Source organism: Bos javanicus, chromosome 8 (assembly GCF_032452875.1).
Source record: "Bos javanicus breed banteng chromosome 8, ARS-OSU_banteng_1.0, whole genome shotgun sequence".
NCBI lineage: Eukaryota > Metazoa > Chordata > Mammalia > Artiodactyla > Bovidae > Bos > Bos javanicus.
The window spans coordinates 95,608,114-95,614,986 of NC_083875.1; the positions used below are offsets into that span (position 1 = coordinate 95,608,114).

At 40.6% G+C, this 6,873-nt stretch overlaps 1 pseudogene; it reads left to right on the forward strand.

The window, feature by feature from the left end:
* The first annotated feature begins 5,158 nt into the window (after positions 1-5,158).
* On the forward strand, positions 5,159-6,046 carry LOC133253506 (large ribosomal subunit protein uL18-like; annotated as a pseudogene).
* Positions 6,047-6,873: the final 827 nt, after the last annotated feature.

Consider the following 6,873-nt stretch of genomic DNA (forward strand, 5'->3'; position numbering starts at 1 on the left):
CACTCCAGTACTTTTGCCTGGAAAATCCCATGGACAGAGGAGCCTGGTAGGCTGCAGTCCATGGGGTCGCTAAGAGTCGGACACGACTGAGCAACTTCACTTTCACTTTTCACTTTCATGCATTGGAGAAGGAAATGGCAACCCACTCCAGTGTTCTTGCCTGGAGAATCCCAGGGATGGGGGAGCCTGGTGGGCTGCCGTCTATGGAGTCACACAGAGTCGGACACGACTGAAGCGACTTAGCAGCAGCAGCAGACAGGAATATGTTGCCCAGCTGCAAAAGTGAAGATCCCAAGTTTGAAAACTTGAAAAAAAAAAAAAAAAATCCCTTTCCTGAACAAATAACATAAAATTAACCCTGTTGTTTGTTATGTATGGATTCATTGTACAACTGAGTAGTATCAGACTAAACTTGTAAAAACAAAAATGTACATCCAAAGTTATTCATATTAGATTTATTTCTATGCCCCATCTCACCACTTCCAAAAATAAAATTTCAAATTATAAATTAAAGCAGCCAAAACACAAAAGGAGAAATGTAGATGAGATAAATTCCAAGGTAAGAATATTCTGGGAAGAATTTGTTACCAAAATACTATGATATTCCAGGACCTTACTGCTCACATTGTGGTCCCAAGACCAACAGTGTCAATATCTCTTGGAAACTTTTCAGAAATGCAGAATCTCAGGCCCTACCCCAGAACTGCTATATCAGAATCTTCCAACAGGATTCCCAGATGACTTGCATGTACATGAAATTTTTGGAGCACTGATCTAGATTTCCCCCATGAAGACTGAGATACTTTTGAGCATCCTAGTATACAAAGTAAATCAGGTAAAAAGGTAAGCATAACTAGTTCCTCAATGGGAAGCCAAGCATTTAAAGAAATTTATCCTGTGGGACCTTAAGAATCAAGTACATAATGACCCAATGGAGAGTGTTCTCAATGTCTTTTTTTTCCTTTGGTGCCAAATGTTGCAGCAAACAGAATTTGGTTATGTCTTATAAATTATTAGTAGTAAAAGCTGAAGGTGTAGTACCAAAGCCTCAGTGATGGCAGTTCTGAAGTGGGGCTAAGCTAATAATTTAAGTCAGAGGTCAGAAAACTTTGTGACCAGCCTTGTAAACAGTTTTATTAGAGCACAGCCATCCTCATTCAATTTCCATATGTCTATAAATGCTTTTACACTATAATGGCAGAGGTAAGTATTTGCAACAGAGACCATATGGTCTGCAAAGCCTAAAATATCTGCCATTTACAGAAAAAAAATAATTGCCAACCTGTGCTCTATATAATTACCCTAGGGAGAACACAGCTTTCAGTCTTCCCAAGAATATCACTTCTCCTAGCCAACTTCTGATAGGAATTAGAAATTATACAGTAATGAGGGCATAAGAATTAATTTGAGGGGTTGGTGGCTGATAAACTGACATTCAAAAAAAAAAAAACCTACACTTGTAAAGTTTTCCAATTTCCATGGTATAAATCACAGTTCCTCAGCTTCACCACTGTTGACATTTTGTGCTAGATAATTCCCAGGTGACACAATGGTAAAGAATCCGTCTGCCAATGCAGGAAACAGGAGAGACTCAGGTTCGATCCCTGGGTCGGGAAGATCCCCTGGAGGAGGGAATAACAGCCCACTCCAGTATTCTTGCCTGGAGAATCCCAGGAATGGCGGGGCCTGGTGGGCTGCCGTCTATGGGGTCGCACAGCGTCAGACACGACTGAAGCGACTTAGCAGCAGCAGCAGCCAGTATTCTTGCCTGGAAAATCCCATGGACAGCGGAGCCTGGCAGGCTACAGACCATAGGGTCACAAAGAATCAAACACGGCTGAAGTGACTTAGCACAGGCACCAGTATTCTTGCCTGGAAAATTCCGTAAACAGAGGAGCCTGGTGGGCTACAGTCCATGGGGGCTCAAAGAGTCAAACATGACTGACCGACTGAACACACAAATACTTTGTTGACTGCGACAGGGGGTGTGGGGGGGTGGCTGTCTCGCATTTTAGGATATTGAACAGCATCCCTGGCTTCTACCCACTAGGTGTCAGTAGCAATCCCCAAGTTGTGATAACAATGTCTCTAGAGATTGCCAAGTGTCCCCAAAAGGGGCAAAATCACTCTCATAGAATTCCTGGTGTTAATACTCTTGCTCTGACCAATTTCAAGCTACCTACTTGACACCACCGACCATGGATATGGGAAAAGATGTGTACAGTCTCACAAACCAGAGAGAACCATCTCCAGCATACCACTGTGTGAGAACATACTTGCGCAGGTAGTAATGTCCTTGCCTTATTTTAAAAAAATGAGGTATCTAGGCAGGATTTCCACCTGATTCAAAAGTTACCCTTTTCCCACAGAAATGAAATCTACTAGCAAAATTATTTTTTATTCAGGAAGTGGCCTGGATCCTGCCACACAAAATTATGTCCCACAAAGCATGGTTGAGATTGTTTTGAAATAGAAAATATCCAAAGCAGATGTTAACAGTCACCCCAAGGCTTATTAAAAACTCTCAATAATATATCCCTGAATCATGTGACTTCCCAGTGGATTTGACTGAATGAACTAGCCCCAAGAAAATTAAATGACTGAACTTTTTATATGAACATGGGTCCAGTTTTATTGTAATTATTGTTTTAGTTTTGTTATTTATTTAAATAAATTTGGGGAAATAACTACTAATGAGAGAAACATTAACTTTGCATATTTTACATCAAAAGTACTGACAATGGTTAATTATTCAGAACCAATCACTGAGGCGTTTTTATGGCCATGACATTAAAGCCGTATCATCAGCACCCAGGAGAATACTTACCCTCCTCTTCTAGGAGGGCAGGCATCCATATTTATCTACAGTTTGAGACTCATTAGGATGTAAGGCTATTTCTATCAATTCTGAATTCTTTAGGGATATTAGCATGCAGATTTTGTAGAATCAGCAATAATGTAGTGTCTGTATTAAACTCATCAAACTTAGAGTGACACACCAATGGAAGGTCAATAATAGTATTCTTGCCAGACTTCTGCACAATGATCAGGGGGCTACCCGCTCTGCAATTTCCTTTCCTCTTCCTAGCTGTGGTCTCCCTGAGTTCCCTGGATGATTAAAGAGACCAAAAGCAGTTTGACTCAGAGAGTCATAAGAATTTTGTCAACTTTGTGATAGCCTTTAGTATCATGTGGTTGACAGTGTGACTGCTTAAACCCATCTCTAAATTAAAGATGTACATATACATGCACACTACACACATTGAATCATCTACAAATTTGAACTTCAACTTCACGCTGGAGACACTACTTTTCAAGGGTCTCATCTGATTATTTCACCTTCTTGTGGGATCTTGGTATCTTGTGACAATTGTTAACATCTGCTCCCAAGTATCAAAAAGTATCCAGGTGGATCTAGGTGCTCCCAATATCTTGGCATCAAGATATTACTTAAGTATTCATATCTTCTCCTACAGCAAGCAATGATAAATGAGATAAATACCAAAATCTATATATGAAATTTGGGGAAAAAGAAGAATCTCAATTTGAATTAGTACAACTATAAAAAATAGAAAAATCTAATTATCATATGTGACCTTATACAGTGATTTTTACATACATAAGATGTAAGGGCTATAAATACACTGTAGGTTATGATTGCAAATCTTCACCTTAATCTCAGTAAGGATAAGTCATCTCAAATCCATTGGAAATATCCTTTGTATACATTACCTCCAACAAATAATGTTGTAGATATCCCTAAAGACCACTTGCTCTGCATATAAAATTCTGTCCTGGAGACCCAAATAAGAGTTTTCCTAAAAATGAGATTAGTACAAAAACTGAACAAAAATACAGCAAACCACATGAATAAAAACGGAATTTTGAAGGCTAGAAGGTTTCTGTTTATAAAAATCAAATGGCGTCTATTTTGAGTGTACCTAGATTGAATTGTACTTGAGGAGTTAATGAAAAATGCTTAATAAGGATCAGAGGAAACAAATTTTGGAAAAACAGCAAAATAAAACCTTTATCTAGAGCTTTAAAATAGATTTGAGAGGAATCATTAGCAAACTCCATCAAAAATGTAACACAAGGTCTACAAAATCTCAGGTAGCTGTGATGTCTTCTAGATATCAGTTGAGATCTTTACTTCCACTCTCCCCATAATTATGTTCATTATATATTCTCAAGTCCAAAGTCGAAGTCTTCCAGAATTATATTACTCAACTTTTTGAATGATTGTATCAGTCAGGATAGGTTTTATGGCAATGCTGCTGCTAAGTCGCTTCAGTCATGTCCGACTCTGTGCGACCCCATAGACGGCAGCCCACAAGGCTCCCCCGTCCCTGGGATTCTCCAGGCAAGAACACTGGAGTGGGTTGCCATTTCTTTCTCCAATGCAGAAAAGTGAAAAGTGAAAGTGAAGTCACTCAGTCGTGTCCCACTCCGCGACCCCATGGACTGCAGCCCACCAGGCTCCTCCGTCCATGGGATTTTCCAGGCAAGAGTACTGGAGTGGGGTGCCATTGCCTTCTCCTTTATGGCAATAACAACCCCCAAATTTCAGTGACTTAACAAACATTTATTTCTCATCCACGTGATCACAAGTGGGCTGGCAGGAGGTCTCAGCCCACTGTAATCACTCACTGAGATGATAGAAGTTTCATCTCAACATGTGCTTCCATCATCTCCAGAGTAGTGAGAAAGGAACATGTAAACTTCATGCAGCCTCTTGAAGATTCCATCTAGAACTGTCCCATGTCACTCCCATTTGCATTGCATTTGTCAAAGCAAATCTTATTGCTACATCCAATGTCAAGAGGGGTGATGACTCAAAGAAGAACTGGAATAATGGTAAGCGGCCCTAAGGACTACCACAGTGACAAGATGTATTTTAGGATATAAATGTCATGACTCTTTGAGTCACCTCTGACTACTTCCCCCTTTAATTATGTAGAATTATGTATTTGTATAAGGCAGACATAAAGACTTTATATCCCATAAATCCTCATAAACCTCACCAGAAGGACAATTCAAATTGAGCTTCCCACCCTACCCCAGCGCCCCACCCCCCCCCCACCCCCCGCCCCGGCCAGAGCCATACTGGTCTTGCAACTCAGTGGCAAGCCGCAGTGTCCAAGCTCTGTTCTGCAGGATGGGGTTTGTTAAAGCTGTCAAGAACAAGGCTTACTTCAAGAGATACCAAGTAACGTTCCGAAGACAGCAAGAGGGCAAAACTGTGACTACTATGCTTGGAAATAACTGGTAATCCAAGATAAAAATAAGTACAGCACACCAAAATACAGAATGATCGTTTGTGTAATGAACAGAGATATCAATGTCAGACTGCTTATGCTGTATAGAAGGAGACCTGATCATTTGTGCAGCTTAGGCTCACGAACTCCTGAAGTATGGTGTGGAGGCTGGCCTGACAAATTATGCTGTGGCACATTGTACTGGCCTGCTGCTGGCTTGCAGGCTTCTGAATAGGTTTGGTATGGACAAAATTTACGAAGGCCAAGTCAAGGTGACTGGAGACGAATACAATGTGGAAAGCATTGATGGTCAACCTGGTGCCTTCACCTGTTACTTCGATGCAGGACTTGCCAGGACTACTATTGGGAATAAAGTTTTGGGGGCCCTGAAGGGAGCTGGCAATGAAGGTTTGTCTATCCCTCACAGTACCAAACAGTTCCCTAGTTATGATCCAGAAAGCAAAGAATTTAGTGCTGAGGTACACTGAAAGCACATCATGGGGCAGAATGCTGCAGATAACATGTGTTATCTGATTGAAGAAGATGAGGGTACTTATAAGAAACAATTCTCTCCATTCATAAAGAACAACATAACTCCATACATGATGGAGGAGATGTATAAAAAAGCTCATGCTGCAATACAAGAGAATCCAGTGTATGAGAAGCCTAAGAAAGAAGTTAAAAAGAAGAGATGGAATCAGCCCAAAATGTCACTTGCCTAGAAGAAAAATAAGGTAGCTCAGAAGAAGGCGAGCTCCTTAGTGCTCAAATGGGCTGCCAAGAGTTAATAAAACAGACCACAAACTTCTATCAAGATTCTTCAGATAAAGACAATAATAAACTTACTGAACAAGCAAAAAAAAAAAAAAAAAAATTGAGCCCCAGTTAGATGCTCTAGGAAACCCAACACTGAAGGGGAGGGTATTACTCAGAATCTTTTGGGATTCAAGAGATAGAAATCCAATTCAAACTAGCATGGGCAAAAACATAACCAAACTCAAAAAGAGCTATGGCATACCAGGCTTCAAAGTGAGACTGGATTTCAGGGCTTAAACACTGTTAGTCTTCCTTCTCTCTGTCTTTCATCCCTGGTACTCTTCTTTATCAGAATATCTCAAGCTGACTTATCCAAGCAAGGGGATGGAAGGGAAATATGACCCTAGGGAGCTGTAGGCTTACAACCAGAAAGGAACCTATGACTCTTTCTCACCGGCTCTACTTTGAAAGATCCTAGGAAAACCACTGAAGCTGCACCACAGCAGTTTGTGAATTTTCAAAGATTGCTCTGGCTGCTGTTTGGAGAATTTGTTGGATAGAAGCAAAAGTGGAAGCACCACATGACCTTGCTGGCCAACTATTTAATGAAATTCTATCTTCCCTCACTTTCTGTGACACGGAAGCATTTAGGTCTCTGGTAGAGGCTAAGAAGCTTTTTAGATTCATTTCTGTTGTTATCACACATCACCTCTTGGGTTCTTCATGAACTACAAACATTGGGGGCAGTAATCCAGAGTATTATTATTCTGAGCCTGGTGTTGGAACCCAAGTGGAAAAGTTTCAGAGACTGATCCTGGGTATTTCTCTTTTCCATACTTAAATCCTAACCTTATAGTTA